Source organism: Fukomys damarensis, unplaced genomic scaffold, assembly GCF_012274545.1.
Source record: "Fukomys damarensis isolate Sample0158 unplaced genomic scaffold, DMR_v1.0_HiC HiC_scaffold_39, whole genome shotgun sequence".
In the NCBI taxonomy this organism is placed as follows: Eukaryota; Metazoa; Chordata; class Mammalia; order Rodentia; family Bathyergidae; genus Fukomys; species Fukomys damarensis.
Genome location: NW_022900951.1, coordinates 48,289,224 through 48,310,697, shown reverse-complemented (window position 1 = coordinate 48,310,697; position 21,474 = coordinate 48,289,224). Strand labels below are relative to the sequence as shown.

At 35.0% G+C, this 21,474-nt stretch overlaps 1 protein-coding gene across 1 annotated transcript in view; it reads right to left on the bottom strand.

Annotated features, from left to right (window-relative positions):
- Klf8 (Kruppel like factor 8) overlaps positions 1–21,474 on the bottom strand; it is a 203,579-nt gene that overhangs the window by 98,564 nt on the left and 83,541 nt on the right. The gene's annotated exons all lie outside the window — the stretch shown is intronic.

The following is a 21,474-nucleotide window of genomic DNA, read 5'->3' as shown; positions in this document are numbered from 1 at the left end:
CACAAGCATGCAAACTTCATCCAGAGTTCCACTATACCATTGGCCACAGCCAAGGGCCCACTTAGAAAATAACTACACAGATGCACAAGCAACAGGTAGAGGCTCACCCAAATACAAGTGATAAGTGCCTGAAGACCCTACCCAGAAGCCTACAGAGACAAAAGGAACTGGAATACATGAGCCCCAGGCAAAGGCCACCCTAGACAACAGCTACATAAAGGCCCCAGTGAGAGGCACACCTAGATACCATCCCAAGTGTGCACAGGCCCCAGCCAGAAGCCCACTGAGAAAAGAGGTAAGCTCAGGGTTATAGGAAGCCACCATTCTAAACCAAGGGATTGGTGTACCAGTGAGCAGCAGAGTAAAGGCTGCTCAGTGGCTTGCTGAGAATTGAAGACAACTGGGTGAACAAAAAGTTCCCTCAACAAAAGCACAGCAGGCTGCATCCACTGAAATAAGAAGATACAGAAATAAGTCTCAAAACCAGACTTCCAGATCACCTAAGGCAACCCCAGAGGGTTGGAAAAATTTTGATACTCAACCACCTGTACTCCCTGAACTAGCAATGACAAAGTACCTGGAAAAAAATGAAATCAGTAATGATTTCTCAGATAACAGCACAGATTATGCCCATAACATAAGACATGAGTAATAAATCTAAACTGGACACAGATTAAAAAAAATAGAGGAGATGAAAAACATGATGGAATTTCATCATAGGAAACAAATGGAATCCATAAAACAGATGCAAACAGATTTCCAGGAGATTAAAAACTCCACTGAAAGTTTACACAACAGAACAAGCCAAAGCAAGGACAGAATTTCAGATATAGAAGATAGGACTGCAATGAGTGACAAGGAAAAGAAAAATCTCTTAAAAATAGTAATGGACACCTCACCCCACAAAGAATGGCTGCTATCAAGAAATCAATCAATAACAAACGTTGATGGGGTTGTGGGGAGAAAGGACTGGTGCAACCACTATGGAAATCAATACGGAGATACCTCAAAGAGCTGGGACTAGAGGTTCCATTTGACTCAGATATCCATCTGCTGGGTATCTTTCCAAAAGAATTAAAAGAATCATACCACAGTGATATATATGCAACAATGTTTATAGCAGCACAGTTTGTAATAGCTAAAACCTGGAAACAGCCCATTTACCCATCAGTTGGAAACTGGATAAAGAAGATGTGGTTTTTCTATAAAATGGAATACTACTCAGCCATAAAGAATGAGAAATTAGATTCATTCATAGGAAAATGGATACATATTGAGGCTATACTCCTAAGTGAAATAAATAAGTCACACATGTAAATACTGAATAGTTTCTCTCATGTTAAAAACTATAATAGTACATAAGATCCTAAGGAGATAATTGATAGTGTGAAATAGGAAGAAAAGGGCTAAAGGTGTAGGGAAAATGGGAAGGGTAGGGGAAAGGTAATAACAGAAAAGGAAAAAATATAACAAAATGAAAAAATGGAAATAAAGTGTTTGTAAATGTGGAGGGAAGTAGAGGGTGAAGGGAGGGCATGGATAAGAGGGAATAAATGAGAACCAAGACCTGTCATGTAAAGGTACAAGATCCCAATAATGAATGCAATTGTACTGTATACCTAAAATGTACCAAATAAACTCAAAAAAACAAAAAAAATAGTAAGGAACCATGAGAGATCAATCCAGCAGCTGCTAGATGATTCAAAGAAGAATACCATAAGACTGATTGGAGTAAATGAAGAAACAGGAGAGAGTGCAGAGGACATTAAAAAAAAAAGACTGTTCACCAAAGTAATGGCCAAAAACTTCCCAAATAGGGGGGAAAAAACCTACCCTACAGATAAGTGAGGCTTAAAGGACTCCAACTAGCTGTGATTAAAAAAATCTACAAATAGGCAAACAATAGATAAGATTCCAGAAACCCAACAGAAGAACAAAATACTACAAGCAGTTGGAGAAAAGAAATAAATCGTGAACAAAGGAAAGCACATCAGAAACAGAGCAGACTTCTCAACACAAACCCACAAGCAAGAACATGGAGTGATGTGTTTCAAGCCCTAAAGAAAAACAACCTCCAAACCAGATTGATGTACCCTGAAAAACTATCTTTCAAAATTGATGGAGAAAGGGCTGGGGATTTGCCTCAGTGGTTCTGCCACTTGCCAACAAGCACAAGGTCCCGAGTTTGATCCTCAGTACCAAAAACAAACCCCCACAAAACCAATAAAACAGATACTAACAGACATGAAAATTCATATAAGCATGAATGCAGTAGTAGGAGGAGACCCCAATACTCCACCCTCACAAATAGATAGATCATCCAGACAAAAATAAACAATGAAATATTAGAACTCAAACTCTTGAATAAATGAACTTCAGAGGTATTTACAGAGTGTTCAATGCCATAAAATCAGAATACACATTCTTTTCATCTGTAAATGGATTGTTCTCCAAAATAGACCACATACACTCATAGAACATGTTTGAGTAAGTGCAAAGGAATTCAAGGAATCCTTGCATATTATGAGAACACAGTGGGATGAAATTGGAGATCAATAGCAAAAGAAACAGCAAGAATTTCATAATCACATGGAAATTGAACAACACACTTCTGAATAACTGATGTGTCATAAACGAAATTAAAGAAGAAATCAGACAGTTCCTACAATTAAATGGCAATGACAATACAGTTTACCAGAATCTATGGGACATGATAAAAGCAGACTTAGGAGGGAAATTCATAGCAGTGAATACTCATATTAGAAAAACAAAGTAAGCACCATTACACAACCTAATGATGAACCTCTAGCTTCTAGCAAAAGAAGAGCAGAACAAACCCAAAGCTCATACAAGGCAGGAAATTATAATGATCAGCGCAGAAATTAATGCAATGGAGACTGAGAACAATACAAAAAATAAGTGAAGCCAGGAGTTGGTTCTTCAACAGAGTAAACAAAACTGGTAAACCCTTAGCCAACCTTATCAAGAAAAGGAAGGAAAAGGCCTAAATCCATGTAATTAGGAATGAAAAGGTTGAAATTACAAAGGACCCAACAGAAATCCAGAGGATCATCATCAATATCTACCTCAAAAACCTTTATGCCAATCAGATGCAAAATACAGAAGAAATGGACAGATTCTTGGATTTGTAAGAATTACCAAAGTTGAACACAGATGACCTAAAAATTCTAAATAATACAACAATCAATGAAATTGAAAAAGGGATTAAAAACATACCAACTAAGAAAAGTCCAGGTCCTGATGGCTTCTCTGCTGAATTCAAGAAGACATTTAGAGAGGAACTACTGCCACTCCTGTTGAAGCACTTCAATCAAATTGAAAGGGAAACAATACTCCCAAATTCACTCCTGAAAGCAAGCATCACCTTGATCTTCAAAGAGAGAAAGACCCAACTGGAAAAGAGAACTATAGACGAATCTCACTAATGAACATAGATGTAAAAATCTTTAATAAAATACTTCCAAATAGAATGCAAGAGATCATTAAGGAAATCATACACACTGACCAAGTGGGATTCATCCCAGGGATGCAGAGATGGTTCACCATACACAAATGTAATACACTATATTAAAAGAGCCAAGGACAAAAAGGCTTTGATCATCTCAATAGATACAGAAAAAGCATTAGACAAAATCCAACATGCATTTATGATTTTAAAAATCCAAAAAATTGGAATAGATGGTCTCCACCTCAGCCTGATAAACCCCATTTATGAAAAAACAACAGCCAATATCATACAAAATGGCAAAAATTGAAATCCTACATACTAAAATCAGGAAAAAGACAAGGATGTCCACTTTCACCACTCCTGTTCAATATAGTTTTGGAAACATTAGCTACAGCAATTAGAAAAGAAAAAGAAATAAAAGGAATAAAGATAGGAATTGAAGAAGTCAAACTGTCATTATTTGAAGATGACATGATTCTCTATTTAGAAGACCCCAAGAACTACACCAAATGCCTTCTAGACTTAATAACCAAATTCAGCAAAGTAGCTGGATGCAAGGTCAGCATGCAAAAATCCATAGATTTCCTGTATACAAAAAACAGACTCACTGAGAGAGAAGTGGAACAAACAATCCCTTTCACAATAGCATCCGAAAAATTGAAATACCTAGGAATCCACCTAATGAGAGAAATCAAAGACCTCTATTCTGAAAACTACAACACTGAAAAAGGAGATTGAAGAGGATATCAGAAAATGGAAAGACATCCTTTGCTCCTTGGTAGGATGAATCAACATAGTGAAAATGGCCATACTTCCAAAATTGTTATACAGATTCAATGCAATCCCACCTGAAATCCCAAAAGCATACTTCACAGACCTTGAGAAAACAATCCAAAAATTCATTTGGAACCAGAAGAGACCTAGAATAGCAAAAGAAACTTTAGACAATAAAGACAAGGTAAGGGATATCACAATCCCCAACTTGAAATTATACTACAAAGCTACTGTGATAAAAAGAACATAGTACTGGCAAAGAAACAGACCTGAGGACCAGTGGAACAGATTAGAAGATGTGGAAATAACTCCTGACACACTCAGCCATCTCATCTTCAACAAAGGAGACAAACACCATCATTGGAGGAAAGATAGTCTCTTTAATAAATGGTGCTGAAAAAACTGGATTTCAACTTGCCAAAGATTAAAACTACACCTATATCTCTCACCATGCACTAACCTAAAATTGAAATGGATTACAATTCTAAATAGTAAAACAGAAACACTAAACTGGCTGGAAAAGATATTAGGTTGAACTCTTGAAGCCACTGGTGTAGGAAAAGATTTTATGAACCAAACCTCAGTATCCCATGAACTAGCACAAACAGTCAACAAATGGAATCTCTTCTCATTAAAAAACTTCTGCACAGCAAGCGAAACAATCAATAGTATGAAGAGACAACACACAACATGGGAAAAACTTTTCAACAACTCTTCCTCAGAAAAAGGTCTACTATCTAAAATATATAAAGAACTTAAAAAATCAGACCATCCAAATTTAAAGACTCAATCCAAAACTGGACATCTTAAATGATCAGAAACTTCTCAGACAAAAAGTAGAAATAGCAAATAAACACATGAAAAAATGTTCAACATCACTGGTCATTCAAGATATGCAAATGAAAACAACACTGAGATTCTGCTTAACCCCAGAAAGAATGGCTGCTATGATGAAATCAACCAATGACAAATGCTGGCAGGGCTATAGGGAAAGAGGAACCCTGCTCCACTGCTGGTGGGAGTGCAGAGTCGTGCAGCCACTGTGGAATTCAGTATGGAGATACCTCAAAAAATTAGGATTGGAAATCCCATTTGACCCAGCTATCCCCTGCTGAGTATCTTCCCCAAATAATTAAAAGAATCATAACACAGTGATATATGTGCATCCATGTTAATACCAACAAAATTTGTGATAGCTAAAACTGGGAAGCAGCCCAATTGCCCATCAACAGGTGACTAGATAAAGAAAATGTTTGCTTTTGTTTTCTTTTGTTTATGAAATGGAATCCTACTCAGCCATAAAGAATGAGAAAATACATTTATAGCTCATGCGATTGCTAACCTTGTTGTGATTTGTAATTGCTATCTATATATTCTACCTTTCATTAATCAGGAACCCAAGATAACCACATACAATTCCTGTGATCATCATTACAGACACTGTAAAGTATACAATATTTCTTTTTCTAGTGGCATTAGGTTAACTCCTTATGTTACCAATAACAATATTTCTCAGCTAGCACATACTATGATACTCAGACAGTGAGTCAAACCATGGCTCTCCACCAACCTCACTTGAAAGCTTCTTTGGAGGTTCTAACAGGGACATACAGCTACTCATATACCCTTGAGAGAGGAAATGATCTTACTCTATTGGGGGTGCCTACCCTCTTCAACAAGTATTCACCTTCAGGAGGTACACATATGGAGCAGGGAGTAAGGAATGGGACACTTGTCTAGCCAGCCCCATCCAGCTATCTCACTTGACAGTAGGTGGGAAATTTAGCGCTTGAACATATCATCTCAGTGCTTGAACATATCAGACAAAAGCACCTTCTAGTCATTTTTATTGCAACTATTATCACAGCTACTACATTGGCCACTACTGTGGCAACTGATTTGGTTGCCCTAACTCATTCAATCCAAACTGCTTAAAAGATGAATGACTATTTCCAAAATGTTATCTCAAAATTATTGACTCAAACTGATATTAATAAAGAAATTCTACAAAGACTTAGCCTACTTGAGACAGTTGTTAGCTGGCTCAGAAAACACCAACAAGTCCCATGGACACATACTCAGCTTAATTGTGCTGGGTATCACTCGATATGAAATGCTCTTATTCCTTTTAATCATTCTGAATTTGGAGATAAGGTCCAACACCTTCACTATAGTACCTTTCATTCAAATCTGGACAGAGACTTTACTAATCTTCAAGAATGACTTTAAACCCAACTTTATAATTTTCAAATGAAAGCTTACCATGTTACTTTGGATCATCTCAATAGCATTGCCTACTGGCTCAATCCTAAACACTGGTTCTCTAGTCTCAATCTTTGCATTTGGATTCTTATAGCTATTGGAATAACTGTCTTTATGCTTTTTCTTGCAGTCCCAAAAGTACTCTGTATGCTGACCCAATAGACCCTCTGTGTGGAAGGCATGATGACCTTCTTGTATCAAGCCAATATCCCTCTACCCTGTAGTCTTCCCCTTTGCCCAATCTAGATTACAAAACAATAAAGGGGAACTCTTGCCAAAGGAGTATTTAAAGTAAGTGTAAGAAAAGAAAGAAACTACTTGAACAAGAGTTCAGGACTCATGGAATAAAGGGTTAGAGTTTAGAGCAGAATCTGTAGGACAATAGATGGCCCAATTAAAAGCAGTATGTTCTCAGAGATGTTTGCTTTGGGCATTGTGTCCCCTTAGGCTTGATAAGCTTACTTAAACTCGGGCAACATATGTCACATAAGAAACCATTCCATTCCAGCTCTGTCTCTTGATCAAAAATCATATAAAATATGTTACAAATCCTTTTCTTCTAAATCTGTGTTTTTATGTCTTTGAGTTACAAATAAATAGACACAGATGCCTACACTCACTACTGAGTCACTGAAGCTCTCTTATGTTAAAGTCCTGTCAGTAACTGAACTATATTCTCATCTTCAAGTAATCTTTTTTATCATTTAAGCAGCCATGGTTGCACACAGTGATATCATACTACTCAAAATGATATAAGAGTCAATCAAATCCCTATGAAAATAACAATGCATTCTTAATCTAACTAGAAAATAAATTCTGAAATGAATATAGACTAGCATAATTCCTCAAACCCAGGGCTACTTTGAACAAAAAGAATACATCCAGGTGTTACAGATTTCAAATTCAAAATACATTATAAAGCTATAGTTATCAAAGCCAAATATTACTGACATAAAACAGGCACATACATCAATAGAACAGAATAGAAATCCTAAAAAGAAACACACATCTAAAAGCCAACTGATTTTTAACCCAGATGCTATGAACATGCAGGGCAATGTTTTCAATTAATAGTCTTGAGAAATATGAATATGTACATGCAAAAGAAAGAAGCTAGATCCCTTTATCAGTTACAAAAAATAACTCAAAATGTACTAGAGACCTAAATGCAAAATCTGAAAAAATAAAACCAGTAGGAGAAAACAGTGGAAATGCCACATGGTGCTGGGATGGTCAACTAATTTTTGGATGCAATGATAGGGGCACAAGAAATAAAAGAAAACTTAAAAATAGGACTTCATAAAATTAAAAAGCTTGTACACAGTAACATAAATACCTAAAAGAGTACAGAAACAACCTAAAAATGTGAAAAAATATTTTAATTACTTTTATTGGTATATTTTGACAAATGTAATTATAAAATAATAGGGATTTGTACTTGTACGTAACATAATTCTTTTTCCTCATTCCCTTCAATCTTTCTTCCCCTCTTCTCTTACAAAATTTTATTTCTATATTTTTCATTCTTTTCTATTTTTTATCCCTATTTCCCTTCCCCCATCACTTCTCCTACCTATTTGGGTATTTCCTTCCTATTTCCCAATATCTATATCCATTTTGGTACTTATTTACCATATGGGGTTTTCACACAAAAGAAATAAAGTAATATTTAGCCATGTGTGCGCCATTCATGTCATTTAAAATTATGTGCTTAAGGTGAATTTATTTACCTAAAAACATTGCACGTTTATGTTTTTATGGCATTGTAGTACTCCATTGCATTAAAAAACACATTTGCTTTATTGATTCATCTATTGATAGGTATAGGGTTTGTTTTAAAGATTTAGCTGTTACAAATTGTGCTGCTCTACTCATGGGCATGAATATATCATTGTGTTATGATGCTTTTAAATCTTTAGGGAGGACTCCTAAAAGGGAAATACCTTAGTCAAATGGAACCTTTGGTTTGAGATTTTTGAGGAATTTCCATAGTGATTTCCATAGTAATTATACCAATTTACATTATCACTAATAGACCTTTTCCACACAGCCTCATCATCATTTCTTATTGGTTTATTTATTGATGAAAGCCATTCATTCTGGAATGGGATGAAACCTCAGTGTTGTATTGTTTTTAATTTCTTGAACAGCCAGTGATGTTGAACATTTTTTCATATATTTATTCTCTTTGTACTTGCTCATCTGAGAAATGTCTATACATTTAAATTGCCCATTACTGGAATGTTTTTTTCAAATTTACAGGTTCTGATTTATTTCAGTTCTTTATATATATTCTAGATTTCAGTCCTTTTTCTGAGGAATAGCTGGTAGACATTTTTTCATATTACATGGGTTGTCTCTTCACTGTGGTGGTGGTTTACCTTGCTGTGAAAAAGTTTTCTTTAGTATGATGTGATCCCATGTGTTAATCTCTAATATTTCTCATGTAACTGGGGTTTGTTTCTAGAGTCTTTGCCTACAATTTTGTCTTCAGGAGTTCTATCTTCCAATAGATTATTGCTACTTTTAAATTTAGATTTTTCACACTTTTTAATTTATTTTAGTTCATGGTGAGAGATATGGGTCTAGGTTTAATCTTCAGCATGTGGAAAGTCAGTTTTCCCAGTAACCATTATTAAAGAGGCTATCTTTCTTCCAGGAAGGTTGTTTGGTACCTTCATAAAAGATGAGGGAGCTGAATATGTTTGGAGTTGCTCCTGCATCTTCTTTTTTAAAAAATTATCCCCAGATATGTTTTTGTTTTTGTTGTTCTTGTTTTTGTAGTTATTGTTGTTTTGCCTGAAAAATGCTTTTAATTTTATCATGGTGGCTTTGTATTATAATTTCAAATTGGGGAATGTGTTATGCCCTGCCTTGCCTTTGTTGCCCATAATTGTTTTTGTCATTCTATTTCTCTTTTAGCTTCAAATGAATTTTAAGATTATTTACTGTATTCCTCTGAAGTATCCTATGGGTATTTTGAAAAGGATTGCATTAAATCTGTTTAAAAGTTTCAAAGTATGGCTATTTTCACTATATTGGTTCTGCCTATCCAAGAAGAAGGGATAACTTTCCATTTTCTGATAACCTCTTCTATTTCTTTTCTGAGTACTGTAGTTTTCAATATAAAGGTTTATACTTCCTTCATGAGGCTGATTCCTAAGTATTGATTTTTTTTAATGTTATTGCAAATGGCATTTCCCTAATTTCTCTCTTAATGATTTTGTTATTCATGTACAGGAATACTATTGATTTTTCAGTATTAACTTTGTATCTTACAATGTTACTGACTTTAGTTATTGAATCTAGGAGTCCTTTGGTGGATTTTTTAGTGTCTTCTATGTAAAGTATTGTGTCATCTGCAAATAATGATAATTTAACTTCTTTTCCTGTCTTTATTCATTTCACTTATGTAACAACTCTGGCTAATGTTTCCAGAGCTATATTGAATAGGTTTGGTGATAGCACACATTCTTCTCTTGTTCCTGATTTTACAGTGAAATCTTTCACTTTTGGTCCATTTATTATGATGCTGGCTACTGCTTTGTCATAGTTGACTTTTATCAAATTTAGATCAATAATGACCTTGAATTCCAATTGTCTCTAAGGTGTTTTGTCATGAATGGGTGATGTACTTTGTCCAATATTTTTTCTGCATCTCTTGAGATGATCATATGTTTTTTCCTTGGTTCTGTTAATATGGTGTATAATATCTATTGATTTGCCTATGTTAAAATATCCCTGTATCTCTAGGATGAATCATACTTGCTCATGATGTATAATCTTCTTGATGATTTGTTGCATACTATTTGCCAATATCCTATTGAGGATTTTGCAACTATCTTCATTAAGGAGCTTGGCTTGTGGTTCCTTTTTGGATGGATCCTTTCTTGGTTTTGGTATCAGTATGCACCCAGATATGAGTTTGGGAGTATTGCCTCCCTTTCTTCATTAAAGTTGTTGTAGAATTCAGCCATAAATCAATCAGGAGCTGAGATTTTCTTTGTTGGTAGGCTTTTAGTTCTTCATTTTCACTGACTAATATTGGGATATTTAGAATTTTTATATTTTCTTCATTCAGCTACAGTAATTCATTTATATCTAGGAATCTCTTCATTCATGAGTTTTCCATACTATTAGAGTACAGATGCTCAAAGTAGGCAGTGATTATGTTCTGGATTTCTGCAGGATTTGTTGTGATTTTTATCTTTTTATTCCTATTTGCATTGATTTCGGTCTTTTCTTTCATATTTTGATAGGATTGGCAAAGACTTTGTGTGGGTTTTAAAAAAATGTTTCAAATAAATAATTTTCATATTTCCGGGGATTTAGCTCAGTGGTTCAGTGGCCTGCCTTGCAAACGCAAGGACCCGAATTCAATCCCTGGTACCAAAATAAAAAATCATATCCATTGTTGTTTTGTATTGTTTCCTTAGTCTCAATTGAATTAATTTCTCTTCTCTTACTTATGATTTCCTTCCTCTTTCCTCATACACACGTTGGGTTGAAATTAGTCTTCCTTTTCTAGTACCTTGAGATTCAATATTATGTAATTTATTTGAGCTTGCTGTATTTCTCTGATGTCAGTATTGACTGCTTTAAATTTTCCTTTTTAGAACTTCTTTGTGTCCTATAAGGTCTGGTATGTCATATCAGCATTATCATTGAATTTTAAAAATTGTCTAATTTCATCTATGACTCACTGGTTGTTCAGGTGAATGCCATTTAATTACCATATGCTTATGTACTGTTTGTGGTTTCTTTTGCCATTGATTTCCAATTTTATTTCATTATGTTCTGATAGTATGCATAGAACTATTTCAATTTCTCTGCATTTCCTTGGACATCTTCTATGAGCTTGTATGTGTTCTATTTAGGAGAACGTCTCACATCCTGCTGATAAGAGTGCAAACTCTGTTTTGTCTGGAGATGTCTCCTAACCGCAATTGTTCAAAGTTTTGACTCAGCTCTCATATTTCTTTGATAATTTTGTTTTCTAGTTTGTCTACTTGTGATAGTGCTGATATTGAAGTTGCCAATTACTATTGTATTGGTGCTTATCTGCCTTTTCATATCCATTAAGGTTTGCTATATAGGAGTGGAGAGTGTTGTATTTTGTGCATTTTCTATTGTTGTCTCTTCCTTTTGGATTATTCTCTTAACAAGTATGTAGTGAACTTCTTTGTCTCTTCTGATCAAGCTTGGCTTGAAGTCTACTTTGTCTGACAATAGAATAGCTATCTGTGACTTTTTTCTGGTTTCCTATTGCATGGAGTATTGCTTTCCATAATTTAACTTTCAGTCCATGATTTTTTTGAGTTAAATATATTTATTGTATGCCCATATTGTTAGGTCTAGTTTCTAGATCCATTTTACCAATTTGTTTCTTTTGATTGTTAAATTGGGGCCATTGGCATCGATAATTATACCTTATAAGTGTTGACTTATACTTGTCATATTATTTTCCCATTTTTGGTCCCTTTTCTTTCCCTTCAGTTTAATTCTTTATCTTTCCAGGGGTGATTGATTCTATTAAGATTATTTGAATTTGTGTCATTGTCTCTTTCTAGAATATCCTTCAAAGAAATTTTTGGAGTGCTCATTTAGTGGCCATCAATTTCTTCAGGTATTTTTTATCATGGAATTCTCTTAATTCTTCATCAATTTTGAAAGATAATTTTTCAGGGTAGAGGAATATGGTTTAGGAGATGTTTAATTTTGGGGTTTGAAATACTTCTGTCCAAGCTCTCCTTCTTTTAAGAGACTGTGTTGAGAAGTCTGCTATAATTCTGATAGGTTTATCTTTATAGGTGATTTATTTCTTTTCTCTAGCAGCTTTTAATACTCTGTTCCTTATTGAATTCTAGAAGCTTGACTATTATATACCTTGATATAATTTTTTCTTATCATGGCTAATAGGATTTCTACAAGTCTCACCAATCTATATGTCAAATTATTTTTCTGTGCTTGGGACTTTTTCTGGTTTTCTTGCTCATTTCCTGTTTATAAGAACACTTTCATTTGGTGAACACTAACTGCCAACAAGTCTTCTGGATCTGATATTCTATTTTCACGTTGGTGGATTCTTCTGCATTTACTTTATAGAATTTTTAATTTCTTGGATATCCTTGTGAATATATTTTATGGAATTCAGTTTTTCCTGTTAGGCATTCATCATTTTTAACACGTTCCTCAGTTCTGATATTTTTAAAAAGTCTGTTCCTAGTCTAGATTTACTAACAATATCCTTCAATATAGTCACCATCTCTTCAGTTATCTGTGCAGTTATTTCTCATTTATTTTTCTCTATTGACTCATTTATCTAATTTGGGACTTCCACTGCTACCATTTTAGAAATTTCATCAGGGTGACTCTTGATTTCTTCCAGCTCAATGCCCATTGGCTTTGCCTTGGAAGAATTAGAGGTCTGGAGTTGCATATTTTCTATTATTTAAATTTTGTTTTCTTCATTGACACTTGTAAATTTCTTGTGGTAGGTAATTTTATTACTAATATCAAGACCTCCATAGGAAATGGCTATTTTTCAGATATGTCTTCTATGTGTAGCTGGTTTTTGGCTTTTGAGTCTGGTCCAAGCCCCTTTCTCTTCAATTTATTTGGGATGAAAGAAAGCTGACTGCTTTGTCTAGCACTCATTTATTTGGTTTTGGAGTATGGTATTGTTTTTGACCCATAGAATAAATCAATATTGACATATATAGAAACAACTGATCACAACACCTATGGTACCTTGGCTAAGGTTGTACTATCAGTAATAACAATAGCATCAAGCACAGTCTACAAAATGGCAAACTGTGATAATTTAATTTCCCACTTTAACTGTAGGTTCAGGATTTATAGATATATAAAAAAATATAAAATGAGAAAATTATATAAAGTAAATATTCACACAATGGAGCAATTTTACCCTAAGGGGAGAAAATGTAAAGAGATAGGAGGAAAAAATAGAAAGATAAAAGAATAGAAAGATGTTAGAAGCACAGCTGAAGGGCAAGACAAGATTTTTCAAGCTTTGGTAAACTTGCAAAAGAAGATAGGAACAAAGGAAAGAAGGGGAAAGGAAAAAGAAAAAAAAAACAAAACCTAAAAACATTGTTCACATTCATGAAAAAGCAGAAACAATGAAGAAGAAAAAAATGCCAAAGGCAATGAAAAACAAAGTGATTTGCCTGTGATGTCAATTCTGTGATTATCTTAGAGTCCAATTGAGGCTGTATCTCTGTCTTGGCAGACAAAGCCTAGATCTGTTCTGGATGAGCCCAGTAAAACTGCAGTAAGATTAGAGCATGGAACTGGATACTCCCAGCAAGACTGCAGTACAATAAAGGCAGGGTGCTGATTCTGGTGCATTGAAATGTGCAGTTCAGGCTGTTTATAGACTCTGATTGTAGAATTATGGCCTGCATTGTTAAGCCTATATCATTCTGGGTGTTGCTTGTCAGCCCAACATCGGTTCCCTGACCCTAGATGTCTCCTGCTGTTCTCTCTAACCCAGTCACCATGGAATTTTAAAACTAGGACCCGTGAGATGAATCTGATCTATGTCTTCTACGAGTCCAAGGTTCAGGTGGCCCTTTCCTAAAGTGGCATCTGGCAAATCATCCTCTCCTGGGGATATGGCAGTCACTTCAACTGGAGTCACTCACCAGCTGTTGTGGTGCACAGAACCTACTGATCCATTCCATTGGTGCATTTTTCCTTGGAGGCCTCTGAAGTCAGCTCCCCTCACTGTGTCTGAGTAGATTTGTTCCTCTCCTCTCATGCCATGAGTCAGTAGCCAACAATAAAGTGCTGTTTTCCCCTCTATTTTCTGCATTGTGGTCTGTCTCCTCACTTTCACTACCCTTCAGATCTTTCCTGGGTCCCAGGGATCCACATCCTTCTTTTTCCCTGCAAGTGATTATTTCCCAGTGTCTCAGTTTTGAATTTTAGAGAGGTTGATTTGTTGCTTTTACCACTTTGTCATCTTCCCAGAAGTTGAAAAAATATTTTAATGTATGTAATTGACAAAGGTTTAATATCCAGAATTAAGAAACTCAAAATAACACAATTAAGATGGACAATATACATTAATTAACTTTTTTTTTTTTTTTTTTTTTTTTTGGGGGGGTTTTTGGGTCGTTTTCTTGCTTGTTGAACTCGGGTCCTTGCGCTTGCAAGGCAGGCCACCAAACTGCTGAGCTAAATCCCCGGCCCTAATTAACATTTAACAAAGAAGATACACAAAAGATCAACAGATATATGAAAACTACTCAACATAACATATAATTTGGAACACATAAATAAAAACCAACATGATATACCAACTTACCATAGAAAAAATAAGTATCAAAATGACTAAAAATATCAATTGTTGGCAAGAATGTTCAGAAGAGAACCACTACACAATATTGATGGAAATGTAGACCAGCGAATCCATTATGTAAAATAGTACAGTATAAAGGTTCCTCAAAATATTAGATATTACCACATAATCTAACTATCCTACTACTTGTTACATAGCCAAAAGAAATGGAATCAATATGTGAATATTTGCATATTAATTGCAACCCTATTTACAATGGCCAAAAATTGGAAACAACTCAAGTGTCCATCAACTGATGAATGGGTGAAGAAAACGTTGTGCATATGCGCAATGGAAACTATTCTGCCATAAAAATGAAAGAGCTCATTCGATGGCAGAGAGTTTCCTTTGCATGCATGAGGTCCTCTATTTGATCTTTATAATCACACATGCACACACACAGAACACACATGCATGCACATGCACACACAGAATAAATCCTTTCATTTGAGACAATGTGGAAAGAACTGAAGATAAATGCTTATTGAAGTAAGTTATTCACAGTAAATGAAGCACTACATTATACAATTCATTTGTACAACCTAAAAACAGTGGGTCCTACAAAAATTGAGAGTAAAGACTAGGTTACCAGAAGCCAGTGATCAAACTGAGAAAGGCTGGAGAAAGTTTGATAAATTGGTACTGAGTTACAGCTAGACACAAACAAGAAACTTTGGGTACTAGTATAGACTAGGAGTATACATAACATTATGTATTATACACTTCAGAAAGCTAGGAGAGAAGGTTTTCAACATTTGTATTGTAAAAAATTAATACATGTTTGAGGATATCAGTATTCCTATCATGATTTATGAAATATATGCGTTAAACATTACAATTGTACCCCATTTGGATGTGTAAATGTTATATTTTTCTATTAGTTAAAATAAAAGATATGGGACACAGATTTAATCTAGCCAAGGAAATCAAAGAAGGCTTACCTGAGGATGCATGAATGTTAACAGGACCTTGAGAAGTGGTAATGGGTAAATGAAATGTCATAAACAAAGGATCTGCTCAGGAAAATCATAAATTTTCAAAAAAATAAAAGGACAGAGAGGTTGGACTAAAGTGAACAAGAAGATATGCAGTGAAAGTTGAAGGTAAAAAAAGGAAGAGTGGATTGAGTTTATAAAAATGCATACGTTTTAATGAAATAATTAAATATTTTATTTGTAATCTTTTGGTACTAAAGATTGAACCTAGAACCTTACTGATGAGTTACATTCCTAGTCATTTTTATTTTTTTAATTGAGTTTATTGGTACATTTTAGGTATACAGTACAGTTTCATTCATTATTGGGATCTTGTACTTTACATGACAGGTCTTGGTTCTCATTCTTTTCCCCTTGTCCCTGCCCTCCCTTCACCCCCTCCTCCCCTCCGCATTTACAAACACTTTATTTCCATTTTTTTCTTTTTCTAATATTTTTTTCTTTTCCCTTATTACCTTTCCCCTACCTTTCCCAGTTTCCCTACACCTGTAGTCATTTCTATTTTTTCCTTGAGACAGTGTCTCACTAATTCACTAAGATGCCCAGGCTGTGCTCAAAATTCTGATCTTTCTGCCTCAGCCTTACAGATTGCTGGGATTACAGAAATATGACCCCATGCCCAGTAGAACTAAATATTTTTTAAAGGATAACATTACCAATTATTCATTTTGAAAATATATCATTTGTATCATCATGGATAACTGATTAGAGAAGATGTGTAATTTAGGGTACACTAATTAGGAAGCTGGTACAGGAATTAAGTAATAGATTACATGATAGAAAAGGTAGAGAAAATGATGCAGAGTAGCCTGAGTTTAGAAAAATTTGTACATTCTACCAACAGCATTTTGTAATTGACTGAATGTTGGCAGTAAGAAAAGAAAGAATGGAGTGTTTAGCGTGATTCTTAGAATTATAACTTGAACAGCTAGTGGTATTATTCACCGAAGAACAAAGGATAAAAACCATGTTTTGGGAGGCAAGATCATGCGTCTGGTTTTGAATGCACAGAGTTTGAGGTGCCTTTTAGGCAATGACAAATAAGCAATTGGATATATGAATTTCTGAAGAGCTGTATGCATACTCTGGAAGACCTAAACTTTATTGAACACTGTGTTCTTACAAATCTCAGATCTTATTTTACTCTGTCTAGGCCTTGTTCAAAGTCTGTATGGGGGCTGTCTTACAAAATCATTTTACAATTAATAGGAATGTGAACAGTATAGATACAAATTTAAATTTTCTTTTTTTTAAAAAAATTTCTCTCCTCAATTTTTTCTTATCTTCATCATCTCATAGTGAAGGCTGGCTTGTTTAATATACAGATCACCAATGTGATCAATGTAGCTTTGTCACTCAGCAATACTGAGCAGTTAATATGTGATACATCTTATTGGATAAATTCTGAAAATTACAAAATGAATTAAGACCTACCCACTGTCTCCAAGTGTTAAAGTATACTGATCTACTTGGCCACCTTCTCTTGCCCTGTTGCACATTATTTAGAAAGAGATTTCTAAATCAGAAAGTCACTAACTTGTGTTTAATAAATATTATGTGTCAAATATGAAATAGCTACAGTATTTGGGATATGTTTATTAATGGAAGACAGTATACAGCAATAGTAAAGTGTGCAGACTTCAGAGTCTAGATTGCTTTCCTGGCTCTGTGATGTTGGGTGAATTATTTACTCTATTTACCTTAGTTTCTTCTTCTATAAAATGAAGCTAATAGTAGTGCCTATGTGTATTAATATATTAGCATACCAAACTACCATGACTTATTGGCTTAAATAAAAGAAATTACTTCTCAGTGTGTGGAAGCTAGAAGTCTAAAATAAAAACATTTACAGGCTTTATTTCTTCTTTGCTATTTAAAAGAAGGTTTTGTTGCATTCTTTTCTCTACGACTTGTAGATGGTCATCTTTTCCTTGGGACTGCTCACATGATTTTTCCCCCTACATATATCTCTGGGTCAAATTTTCCCCTTTGTATAAGGATACAAGTCACAATGAATGACTGAGGCAACTGAGCCCACTTTATGATTTTATTATAATTAATTACTTCTTTGATGAACTTATTTCCAAATGAGATCATATCCTTAGTTAATATGTATCAGGAATTAGACATATGAGTTTGAGGATGGAGTGACACAATTCAATTCATAACAGTATGACATACGTAGGATTGTTGTGAAAGTTAAAAGTGATATTAATATAAAAAGATATTGAAATAGCTCTTAGCAAATAGTAAAAACTCAATGATTACAACCTAAGGACTTGTATCTCACATTATTTAATGTCTACATATAAAAATCATATGAAATAAACCATTTAAAAAGCTGGTAACACAGACTCATAGCTATATAACTAGGCTTCCAATATAATTTAGTTTGATATCAAAGCTAAAGCATGTTTCACTTTACCATGAAACATTCCCAGGTGATGAAGTTATTGTATATCTAAAACTGACTTCTACAGAAACATTTTCAGATAGTCAAATATCATTGCCAGTGTCTATTGTCAGTGGGACTCTGATAAACAAAATGATTTGTCACATTTATCCCTTAAGAATAATATAATGTGATATAATATAAATATATAATATGTTATTATATATAAATATATAGATTGTTATATATCATTTATATTATATATTTATATGTATAATATATGTAAATATATAATATATAACATGATACAATATGATATAATGTAAGTGTTAGGTTTCCTAGGATAACAAGAATCCCACTGAGAATAAAAGAATAAATATGGGAGGAAATTTGGGGTTTCAAAAGTCTGCTTGTGGCTCTCCTCAATCCTGGATACTCCAGTAGCTCGTGGTATAAGACTGTCTGATTGTATCATACTCTTTCATTCTCACTCTCCAGAAGTTCATCTTCCTTTCTGGTATGCTCAGATATTTGAAACTGAAGTCTTTAAGGAATTTGCGATGAAAAAGGAGCTATTCACTTATTTCCTGAATTCAAAGAAAATTTTTTCCTTTTCTTTATTTTTTGTTTGTTTATTCTTCATCCTTTTTTTGGTGGGAGTTGGTTTTTCTTTCCTTTTTTTCTTTTTTGAGACAGTGCTATGATCTGTAGTCCAGTAAACTCACTATAGAGCCAAGACTAGCCTTAAACTTGCAATGATCCTCCTGCCTCAGCCTCCCAAGTACTGGGTTTACAGTTATGCACCGAAATTCCCAGCTATTTTTCTAAAGTTTATTTTATTTGAAGCACTGGGGATCCCCAACCCAGGGTCTTGTGCATGCTAGTCAAACACTCTATCAATGGAGCTATATCCCCAGCTCCCAAGAAGGTTTTCAATTCTTTATAAATGGCAAAGCATCAGCCAGATGCCAATCATCATTTTCATAGCTTCTTTTTGTTTCACTTAATGATTTAAACATATATCATATTTAAATACAGAAAAACTTTTTATTTGTTAAGAAATTACATAGGATACACCACATACAAACTACTGGGATTCTGAAAGCATCAATTTATCTAATTAAAAATACTGTGTTGAGAATTTCACAAAGCTAAATATAGAAGCCACTTGGAGAAAATAAACACAAGACACAGGTAGTTGGAAGAAAGGGAGGGACATACATACTGATGCCAAAATCAATCTGAAATAAGAGACTTGCAGACCAAACAAAGCATAGGACTTTATAAAATGGTGAACCAGCCCATAGGGCTGCCAGTGGTGCTGCTGCTATCCTGGGGGACAAGGAACACCATTCTGGGAAGTTCCCAAAAACTGATGGACAGCAAAAGTGTGGCAAACTCAATCCACACAAGATATATCTGGAATATAAGGCCCCTCACACATTTTGCCTTTCTGCAAACAGAAGATGCTGCAGCCTGGAAAGAAATTTCACTGGCACACACAGTAGTGAGGGATCAGGGATCTCTTCCCTCCCCAACAAGCCATCAGCTTTTGTTTTTATTTATTTTTTTTTTCCTTTGGTCATGTGCCATATAGGAAAACTTGAACCTCCAACAGCAATAATGTTAGGGACCACATCAGCAGTGGTGATGGTAGTGTGCAGAAGAGTATGACCCCTTCTTCCCTGTGATCAGAGGCACAAGAGAAAGATATGGACCAGACATGGGATTCAGGTCTTGGGATGCCTGAAGAGCAATGAGTGTGAAAAGAGTGCTCCTCCACCCTTTAATAAGTGGCATGACAGGAGCCAGCCAACAGCAGTGGAATAGAGGAAACTGCCCAAGTTTGAAAGATGCCAATTATACATGTGGGGGAGACCAACCTCGGACTGTGTTAGGCTAAGGGTGCTACAGTAACTGAGCTATTCAGAGGCAAACAGGGTAAGGAGATGTGGGCAGAACACCAAGGAGCACCCAGAAATTTGCTGGCAGAAGACAAGTGTCAGCCCCCACATCCAGAGGACAAGACCAGCGCCACACTCAGGATTAATCCTACACTTGATCTTAGCCAAAAGGCCGAGAAGCAATAAAGATTTTTCTTTTTTTTTCTTTTTTTTTTTTGTACCAGGGATCGAACTCAGGTCCTTGTGCTTGTGAGGCAGGCGTCAGAACCACTGAGCTAAATCCCTGGCCCTCTGAGCATTAATCCTAATGTGAACCTGATGGGTTAGCAAGTAATGATTTAGGATCTGACTTGGAAAACACCACAGAATAATGAGCTCCAGAAGAATTTTATTGGTTTTTATTCTTTCTGTTTCATTTTTTTTCTGTATTTCTTTTGTTCATTGTTTATTTTGTTTCTCCATTTCTTCAAATGTCTTTCTTGATTTTTTTATATTTTCATGTGAGTGAACATTGACATTAGTTTTTCTGGTTTGCTTCAATATTCTTTTGCTTTCTTCTTCACTCTTTCTCTCTTGTCCTCTTCTCCAGTCTCCTAAAACTTGAGTGATTCTCTTTTGTCTTTCAGCCTTGCTTCTACTATGTTTCTCATCTTTTATCTCTGTGTTGTCCCCTATCTCTCTTAAACTTCTACACATACAGGGTAAAATGACTTTACTAAGAAGAAAGTTACTGCAAAGAAGTTCTTGGTTTCCATTGGATTTAGCTATACAAATGTAGATCTTGTACCTATAGTTAAAGGTACCAAATCAATAGATACCACCATTTGTCAGTTTCTACATTATGCTTGATGCTATTCTTATGGTTAATTGTACTACTTTAACCAGGATGTCAAACCTTTTGTAAGCAGTTATTCTCCTCTATAGGACAACACTGTGATTGTCTGGGTCATAACTATCAAGATAATTAAGTGTCAAAGGACTGGATGCTGAGTCAAATAGCAACTTCTCACCTGTTGTTCATTGGAAAGGTAGAATTTTGACACAGACACAAAGACCAAGAGCCAGGAACACATAGGAGACATCTCTGAGGAATATGCCTTTCCTAGGTAAGCCATTGTACTAGCGATAAAACTATCTACCATAAGCAATTTACAAGCATCAAAACAGAAAATAAATTAAAATAAAAAATAGAAAATAATAAGACACAGAAGGCAACTGAAGACCTTTATCCCACCCAGGACAAGTACAGTGGATAATGAGATAGAGGAAATCAGAAGTCACCTGCCTGAATTTTCTGAAATGAGCAGCAGAAC